This window comes from Tribolium castaneum, unplaced genomic scaffold (genome assembly GCF_031307605.1).
Source record: "Tribolium castaneum strain GA2 unplaced genomic scaffold, icTriCast1.1 ptg000081l, whole genome shotgun sequence".
NCBI lineage: Eukaryota > Metazoa > Arthropoda > Insecta > Coleoptera > Tenebrionidae > Tribolium > Tribolium castaneum.
The window spans coordinates 2,501-12,500 of NW_026986678.1; the positions used below are offsets into that span (position 1 = coordinate 2,501).

The following is a 10,000-nucleotide window of genomic DNA, read 5'->3' on the forward strand; positions in this document are numbered from 1 at the left end:
GTCTTTCGCCCCTATACCCAGTTCCGACGATCGATTTGCACGTCAGAATCGCTACGGACCCTCCATCAGGGTTTCCCCTGACTTCGTCCTGACCCAGGCATAGTTCACCATCTTTCGGGGTCCCAGCGTGTACGCTCTTGGTGCGCCTCTTCTCGCAATGAGAATGAGACGCCCCGGGAGTGCGGGCGACAGCCGTAACGGCCGCCCATCTTCCCTTAGTCCGTGCAAGACGAACTTTCACTTTCATTGCGCCTTTAGGTTTAGTCATGTCCCAATGACTCGCGCACATGCTAGGACTCCTTGGTCCGTGTTTCAAGACGGGTCCTGAAAGTACCCAAAGCTATAGCGTCGCAGATCGGCGTTTCAACCGAGTCTGTCCGAGAACTCATTGGCGAACAGCCATTCGTAGACAGAACCGACACCAGGTGCGATTACCGTCATAAACGAACGCGCTTGCCAATGGTCGGACGCTAACTGTGTAGCGGCCCGGCGCCATATGCATACCTTCGAGCGAGTCGACCGGGAAACACCGCGGGTTCGTCCGAAACGGCGAACCGTTCGAACGGGCTCCACCGCGGGCCTTAGATCGACACCCAAAGGATCGCGACGTCCTACTGGGGGAGAAGTGCACGCGTTCGACTTCGGTTCGCATAAACAAAAGGCGCGAACGACGCGTACGCCGTTCGGTCGCACGATCATTTAGCGCCGCTATCGAGTCACGCTGAATCTCCCCTTTCGACCTTTCGGGTTTCTCAGGTTTACCCCTGAACGGTTTCACGTACTATTGAACTCTCTCTTCAAAGTTCTTTTCAACTTTCCCTCACGGTACTTGTTCGCTATCGGTCTCGTGGTCATATTTAGCCTTAGATGGAGTTTACCACCCACTTAGGGCTGCACTCTCAAGCAACCCGACTCTGAGGAGAGATCCTCCCGTTATCGGCAACGGTCACTACGGGCCTGGCACCCTCTATGGGCTGTGGCCCCGTTCAAGATGGACTTGGACGCGTCGCACAATCTCGGGATGACGGATCCTCCCTAACACCACATTCCCGGCGTCCGGTTTCGGCCGCGGGATTCAGTGCTGGGGCTTTTTCCTGTTCGCTCGCCGCTACTAAGGAAATCCTAGTTAGTTTCTTTTCCTCCGCTTAATAATATGCTTAAATTCAGCGGGTAGTCTCACCTGCTCTGAGGTCGCAAATATAAATTTGCCTTTATTTTGTCAGACGATAATTACACGTATTCCGTTTATATGGCTGCCTCCAAACAATTTCAAACATCGATCTGACGTCGTTGCGAGAATGTTGTTGTTGTTAATTATAGTGCATAAAATATGCATATAAACAACTTTAACGTCTCGGACACGACGATCGCTTCGTTCGAAATTTAAGCGTTGTGGCTGCCTTTTTAATATCGGACGTGCTACGTCTAAACCAACTTGTACCAACAAACTAATAAGAATGTCAGCCGCTATTGCGTTTTAGGATGCCGCGTTATTTTTTTATATTGTTTTTATTGTTGTCTACGTTGCATAATATTTTATTATGACAACCGACAATCAATTAACAATAATAGTAACGCGTCATATTTGCACCCAACACGCTCCGACGTAATTGTCTACACAACATTGTGCGCTGTGTTTAAGACAAAAACCGAGCAGTCTTTGAATTGACACGACCCTCAGCCAGGAGTGGTCCGGGAACAGTATATCCGAGGACCGCAATGTGCGTTCGAAATGTCGATGTTCATGTGTCCTGCAGTTCACAAGTTGACGCGCAATTAGCTGCGTTCTTCATCGACCCACGAGCCAAGTGATCCACCGTTCAGGGTAATCTTTTCAAACAAATTTAAAATATTATTACATAACGCACCGTTCCACATCGAAATCGTTTCATCATCACACAACAACAAAAATAACTACTTAAGGTTATTACAATTGTGATGTATATGTGAGAAACGGACCAATCGAAAGAAACGTTCGGCGTTATATTTTATAATATTTTATTTAATTAAAGTGGCATTTGTTTCTACTTATCGAAAAGAGTATGCAGTTATAGTTTAAGTTTACATAAAGAATAACCCGATGATATTAACGTTTTATAAATACGTATATATATATCTATTAGGTTTTTTTTCTCTATCAACTTTGTCTATAAAACTCTGCTCCTTTTGCGATAAGCATTATGTATATTTATTAAATAGAAAATATGTCGAAAAAACCAGACGTTTTCTTCAAACAAACGCCACAGCTGCAAACTTAATCACAACAATATTTACCAAACAATACAATTGTAGGGTGTTTTGTGTGATACGTCGTTTGGTGGGCATTCTAAGAACGTCCGTCGACATAAAAACGAATCAAAAGAAAAGCACAGGCAGTGCAAAACGTTCCTTCGTCAGTCGGGCGTATATCATTTAAAACCCACAGAATCTAAAAAAGTTAATAAACTTTTTTATTTAGATTCCTACGGTTCGTCGCGTCGTTAAAGTAAATTATTACTTCGACGCATGCGGAACCCAGGTACCCGAAAACCGTAAGCCTAAGGCGTTTTTTTCCAAACATCACTCACTATCGATAAAGTAAATTGATTTTATGTATTTATAAATGTGCGTTTGTATGTATAGTAGTATAGTAGTAGTATATTTTGTTATTGGTTGTTTCGAGCTTTTTATTGTTATAAAACGTTTTTGTAGTCTTGTACATAAAGTACAGACGAATAGACAGCCCCTTTTATTTATTAATAAACTCCAACCATTTACAAATTGAATTACAACTACAACATCTCTTTTACACATTAATTATACACCATCTTTATTTTCTTTTTTCCGAAGCGAATACGATGAAGAAAATACGCAAAGACTGGCTTACAAAACCGTAAGCCTAAGCGTTTTATTTTTCAAACATCACTCACCATCGGTTAAGTAAAATGATGGTATGTATAAATGTGTATTTGTATGTACAGTAGCGTATTAATTTTGTTGTTGGTTGTTTCGAGTTTATTTATTATTATGGTTTGTATGTATAAAGTTTTAGTCTTGTACATAAAGTACAGACGAATAGACAGCCCCTTTTATTTATTAATAAACTCCAACCATTTACAAATTAAATTACAACTACAACATCTCTTTTACACATTAATTATACACCATCTTTATTTTCTTTTTTCCGAAGCGAATACGATGAAGAAAATACGCAAAGACTGGCTTACAAAACCGTAAGCCTAAGCGTTTATTTTTCAAACATCACTCACCATCGGTTAAGTAAAATGATGGTATGTATAAATGTGTATTTGTATGTACAGTAGCGTATTATTTTGTTGTTGGTTGTTTCGAGTTTATTTATTATTATGGTTTGTATGTATAAAGTTTTAGTCGTGTACATAAAGTACGATCGTATTGGCAGACACCATTATTATTCATTCATTCATTCTTGTTTGTTATTATAAATAACTCCAACCATATACAAATACTACAACAACAACAACAACATCTCTTGCACATTAATTATACACCACCACTGTGTATTAGTACTTTTTTTCGAAGCGAATACGATGATGGAAATACGCTAAGACCGGCACTGCGAAAGCAATAATAAAACGTTAGCACATAACCATCTTTCGACAATATTGATTCGTGTTAATGTTCGAAAAAATTCTTTGAAAACGTCGTTTACGGCACGTTTACAATCGATTTATAAAATAAATCGAAAAACGTAACAACAGATCCGCTTAATGCAAGACGACCCGTTGTTGCTTTTCCGTTCGACGCATAATAAAGAATTTTGTATGAGAATTGATCATCATACGAATAGTGTATGTATGTGTGTTTTTTGTTGATCAGCACAGACAAAATGTGTGTGTATGTGTGACAACTAAACAACAACATTTACACGTTAATGATCCTTCCGCAGGTTCACCTACGGAAACCTTGTTACGACTTTTACTTCCTCTAAATGATCAAGTTTGGTCATCTTCCCAGCAACATCGGCAACGTCGAAACGCCACCGCGCACCGGTCCGAAGACCTCACTAAATCATTCAATCGGTAGTAGCGACGGGCGGTGTGTACAAAGGGCAGGGACGTAATCAACGCGAGCTTATGACTCGCGCTTACTGGGAATTCCTCGTTCATGGGGAACAATTGCAAGCCCCAATCCCTAGCACGAAGGAGGTTCAGCGGGTTACCCGGACCGCTCGGTCAGGGAGGACACGCTGATTCCTTCAGTGTAGCGCGCGTGCGGCCCAGAACATCTAAGGGCATCACAGACCTGTTATTGCTCAATCTCGTGCGGCTAGAAGCCGCCTGTCCCTCTAAGAAGAATTGTTTGTACGCCGACAGTAAAAACCGCACATAGAGACCGGGCGAACCCGGCTCCAGCCGGCATTTGGGATGTCGAAATACGCCTATTTAGCAGGCTAGAGTCTCGTTCGTTATCGGAATTAACCAGACAAATCGCTCCACCAACTAAGAACGGCCATGCACCACCACCCACCGAATCAAGAAAGAGCTCTCAATCTGTCAATCCTTCCGGTGTCCGGGCCTGGTGAGGTTTCCCGTGTTGAGTCAAATTAAGCCGCAGGCTCCACTCCTGGTGGTGCCCTTCCGTCAATTCCTTTAAGTTTCAGCTTTGCAACCATACTTCCCCCGGAACCCAAAAGCTTTGGTTTCCCGGAAGCTGCCCGCCGAGTCATCGGAGGAACGTCGGCGGATCGCTAGCTGGCATCGTTTATGGTTAGAACTAGGGCGGTATCTGATCGCCTTCGAACCTCTAACTTTCGTTCTTGATCAATGAAAGCGTTTTTGGCAAATGCTTTCGCTTCTGTCCGTCTTGCGACGATCCAAGAATTTCACCTCTAACGTCGCAATACGAATGCCCCCATCCGTTCCTATTAATCATTACCTCGGGGTTCCGAAAACCAACAAAATAGAACCGAGGTCCTATTCCATTATTCCATGCACACAGTATTCAGGCGAAGTTTTAGCCTGCTTTAAGCACTCTAATTTGTTCAAAGTAAACGTGCCGGCCCACCTCGACACTCAATGAAGAGCACCGCGGCGGGATTGAGTTGGGCCGCCCTCTCGAGCTAAGCCCACCGGCAGGACGTCCCGCGAAACGCCAGTTAACACCGCGAACGATGAACCGGCGGCGCGGGACACAAATTCGACTACGAGCTTTTTAACCGCAACAACTTTAATATACGCTATTGGAGCTGGAATTACCGCGGCTGCTGGCACCAGACTTGCCCTCCAATTGATCCTCGTTAAAGGGTTTAGAGTGTACTCATTCCGATTACGGGGCCTCGGATGAGTCCCGTATCGTTATTTTTCGTCACTACCTCCCCGTGCCGGGAGTGGGTAATTTGCGCGCCTGCTGCCTTCCTTGGATGTGGTAGCCGTTTCTCAGGCTCCCTCTCCGGAATCGAACCCTGATTCCCCGTTACCCGTTACAACCATGGTAGGCGCAGAACCTACCATCGACAGTTGATAAGGCAGACATTTGAAAGATGCGTCGCCGGTGCGAGACCGTGCGATCAGCGTAAAGTTATTCAGATTCACCAAGTTGTACGATGACGGCGAAACCGCCACCGATTGGTTTTGATCTAATAAAAGCGCTCCTTCCGTCTCCGGTCGGAGCTCTGTTTGCATGTATTAGCTCTAGAATTACCACAGTTATCCAAGTAAATGTGGGTACGATCTAAGGAACCATAACTGATTTAATGAGCCTTTCGCGGTTTCACCTTAATTTGGCTTGTACTGAGACATGCATGGCTTAATCTTTGAGACAAGCATATGACTACTGGCAGGATCAACCAGGGAACTGTGTTTTTGTGTTTTTTGAGACAGACGAGAGAATAAAATACTCATCATCATCGTTTATAAAGATGAAGAATATGCGCGTTTGTGCGAAACAATCTAACATATAAGAAAGTAACGCCACGCTGTTTCTTCTTTTCTTCGTACGATATAGAGATAAATGTATCGTCATCATCGTCGTCGTAGTCGTTAAACACCACAACACATATATCGGTCAATAAAGGCATAATAATAATATTTATAATATTATTTTTTACCTTTGCCGATTTAAAAGTTCAAACATTCTCTTCACTCTTCGCAAGATTGAATGCGACGTGAATTTATGAAATTCTTTCGAATCCATAAACGTTACGAATATTATATAAATATTCTCGCTCGGATATTAGAGAGTTGACGCATTTATTATTTTTGTTTGTTTAAATCACAAACATTTGTTAGTTCAACAAAGTTTGATTGCATAAGGACCGCCAACGTAAGAGAATACGTTTTGCCGCATCCGCAATCTCGCTGTGGGGAACTGGGCGAGCCACAAAATCACAAAATAAAGCAATCTCGCAAGCAAAGCCCTATTCGAATTCGATAGCGGAAATGTGCGATAAACGTCGATAAATTGGAAGCAAATGCAGAACGTATACATAATCGGTCGTTTTGTCGTCGTCATTTATGATAAACTTCGACTAAACCGTTACACCGTTCATATCGCCTCACTCAACGCATCGACACACACCACTACCATATGTATACCAGCGCGACACCGATCGAGGCAGGCCGCTCGGTATTGGATGTGCGCACCGCTCCACTGACATAGCTCCACAGGCGACGTCTACCGAAGCGCACAGCTCTATAACTATAAGGCATACACACAAAAGGGAGAAAATATTTTAAATATTGATAATATTAAAAAAGTCATATTTTATATTTAAACCATTATAAAATTTAATTATAAAAACGTTTGTTTTAAAAAAATAATTAATTAATAAAAACAAAATTATTTTAAGCGCCGTACTTCGTAAACGTCGTACTTCGTTCGTCGTATGTGCAAAGTCAAATGAATGCTGTAGTTAGTCGCAGTTGGAAACGTCTGAATGTCGTACAACGTAACAATAATTTTGAGTGCCCTAATGTGTAGACGTCGTACTTCGCGAACGTCGCACTTCGTAAACGACGTACTTCGTGAACGTCGCACTTCGTAAACGACGTACTTCGTGAACGTCGCACTTCGTAAACGTCGCACTTCGTAAACGACGTACTTCGTGAACGTCGTACTTCGTAAAGGTTATGCAATATTAATACACATTTGGTGTATTGCAAGTTGCATTTTAATAAATATTATGCATTTTTATGTTTTAATTTAATATCTAGGCCAAAATACTATGTTTATTTAATTGTTAAATGTGTACGTTTATTTATAGATACGTAATTTACATAAAAATTTGTTTTTTTTTTTATTATATGCAAACTACAAATAAAACATTTAATATTTTCAAACGTCGTACTTCGTGTAAGTTATGCAATATTGATACAAATTTAGTGTATTGCGGGTCGCAATAATATTAATTTATATTTGAACGTAGTACTTCGTGAAGGTTATGCAACATCAGTACACATTAAGTGTATTGCAGGTTGCATTATTATTAATTTATGTTTTCTCACTTTTTACCTTCATATAAAAAAAAATTTAATATTTTTGGACGTCGTACTTCGTAACAGTTATGCAATATTGATGCACATCTGTTGTGCTGCGGGTTGCATTTTATAAATTTAATGTATTCTTATGATTTACTTTAATGGTCTAGGCAAAAAAACACTTTTGATTAGTTGCTGAATGTTTACATTTATTTACAGATACGTAATTTGCAAAAAAATTTGCTGTTTTTTTATTATATACAACACAAATAAAATTCTTTAATATTCTTGAACGTCGTACTTCGTGTAGGTTATGCAATAATTGATACAAATTTAGTGTATTGCGGGTCACAATAATATTAATTTATATTTGAACGTAGTACTTCGTGAAGGTTATGCAAGATCAGTACACATTAAGTGTATTGCAGGTTGCATTATTATTAATTTATGTTTTCTCACTTTTAACCTCAATATAAAAAAAAATTAATATTTTTGGACGTCGTACTTCGTGAAGGTTATGCAATATTAATGCAGATCTAGTGTGCTGCGGGTTGCATTTTATAAATTTAATGTATTTTTATGTTTTACTTTAATATCTAGGCAAAAAAAACAATTTTGATTAGTTGCTAAATGTTTACATTTATTTACAGATACGTAATTTGCAAAAAAATTTGCTGTTTTTTCATTATATACAACACAAATAAAATTCTTTAGTATTCTTGAACGTCGTACTTCGTGTAGGTTATGCAATTTTAATACACAATTAGTGTATTGTGGGTTGCATTATTATTATTTATTGTTTACGTTTTTACTTCATCACTTTGTGAACGTCGTACTTCGTTTGTACTATGAACGCTGCATTTCGTCGCAGTCGGCAGCACGTGCGAATAAACGTCGTACCAAGAAAATCACGATTTTGAGTGCCGTACTTCGCAAACGTCGTACTTCGTCTATACTATGTACAAAGTCAAGTGAACGCTAAACCTCGTCGCAGTCGACAGCAAGTGCAAATAAACGTCGTACAAAGAAATCATGATTTTGAGTGCCGTACTTCGCAAACGTCGTACTTCGTCTGTACTATGTACAAAGTCAATTGAACGCTGTACTTCGTCGCAGTCGGAAGCAACTGCAAGTAAACGTCTTACAAGAAAATCATGATTTTGAGTGCCGTACTTCGCAAACGTCGTACTTCGTCTGTACTATGTACAAAGTCAATTGAACGCTGTACTTCGTCGCAGTCGGAAGCAACTGCAAATAAACGTCTTACAAGAAAATCATGATTTTGAGTGCCGTACTTCGCAAACGTCGTACTTCGTCTGTACTATGTACAAAGTCAATTGAACGCTGTACTTCGTCGCAGTCGGAAGCAACTGCAAATAAACGTCTTACAAGAAAATCATGATTTTGAGTGCCGTACTTCGCAAACGTCGTACTTCGTCTGTACTATGCACAAAGTCAATTGAACGCTGTACTCCGTCGCAGTCGGCAGCACGTGCAAATAAACGTCGTACAAGAAAATCACGATTTTGAGTGCCGTACTTCGAAAACGTCGTACTTCGTCTGTACTATGTACAAAGTCAAATGAACGCTTAACTTCGTCGCAGTCGACAGCACGTGCAAATAAACGTCGTACAAGAAAATCACGATTTTGAGTGCCGTACTTCGCAAACGTCGTACTTCGTCTGTACTATGTACAAAGTCAATTGAACGCTGTACTCCGTCGCAGTCGGCAGGACGTGCAAATAAACGTCGTACATGAAAATCACGATTTTGAGTGCCGTACTTCGCAAACGTCGTACTTCGTCTGTACTATGTACAAAGTCAATTGAACGCTGTACTTCGTCGCAGTCGGAAGCAACTGCAAGTAAACGTCTTACAAGAAAATCATGATTTTGAGTGCCGTACTTCGCAAACGTCGTACTTCGTCTGTACTATGTACAAAGTCAATTGAACGCTGTACTTCGTCGCAGTCGGAAGCAACTGCAAATAAACGTCTTACAAGAAAATCATGATTTTGAGTGCCGTACTTCGCAAACGTCGTACTTCGTCTGTACTATGTACAAAGTCAATTGAACGCTGTACTTCGTCGCAGTCGGAAGCAACTGCAAATAAACGTCTTACAAGAAAATCATGATTTTGAGTGCCGTACTTCGCAAACGTCGTACTTCGTCTGTACTATGCACAAAGTCAATTGAACGCTGTACTCCGTCGCAGTCGGCAGCACGTGCAAATAAACGTCGTACAAGAAAATCACGATTTTGAGTGCCGTACTTCGAAAACGTCGTACTTCGTCTGTACTATGTACAAAGTCAAATGAACGCTTAACTTCGTCGCAGTCGACAGCACGTGCAAATAAACGTCGTACAAGAAAATCACGATTTTGAGTGCCGTACTTCGCAAACGTCGTACTTCGTCTGTACTATGTACAAAGTCAATTGAACGCTGTACTCCGTCGCAGTCGGCAGGACGTGCAAATAAACGTCGTACATGAAAATCACGATTTTGAGTGCCGTACTTCGCAAACGTCGTACTTCGTCTGTACTATGTACAAAGTCAAATGAACG

At 41.0% G+C, this 10,000-nt stretch overlaps 2 non-coding genes and 1 pseudogene across 2 annotated transcripts; all 3 read right to left on the reverse strand.

The window, feature by feature from the left end:
- The window catches only part of LOC135267715 (large subunit ribosomal RNA), a pseudogene marked incomplete at its 3' end in the record, with an annotated part of 3,694 nt that extends 2,500 nt beyond the window's left edge, over nt 1-1,194 (reverse strand).
- A 477-nt stretch (nt 1,195-1,671) lies between these two features.
- Nucleotides 1,672-1,828, reverse strand: LOC135267706 (5.8S ribosomal RNA). Its single transcript, XR_010336092.1, has one exon. It is a non-coding gene; the product is annotated as a 5.8S ribosomal RNA (ribosomal RNA).
- A 2,062-nt stretch (nt 1,829-3,890) lies between these two features.
- Nucleotides 3,891-5,813, reverse strand: LOC135267708 (small subunit ribosomal RNA). The gene has a single exon (XR_010336094.1). It is a non-coding gene; the product is annotated as a small subunit ribosomal RNA (ribosomal RNA).
- Nucleotides 5,814-10,000: the final 4,187 nt, after the last annotated feature.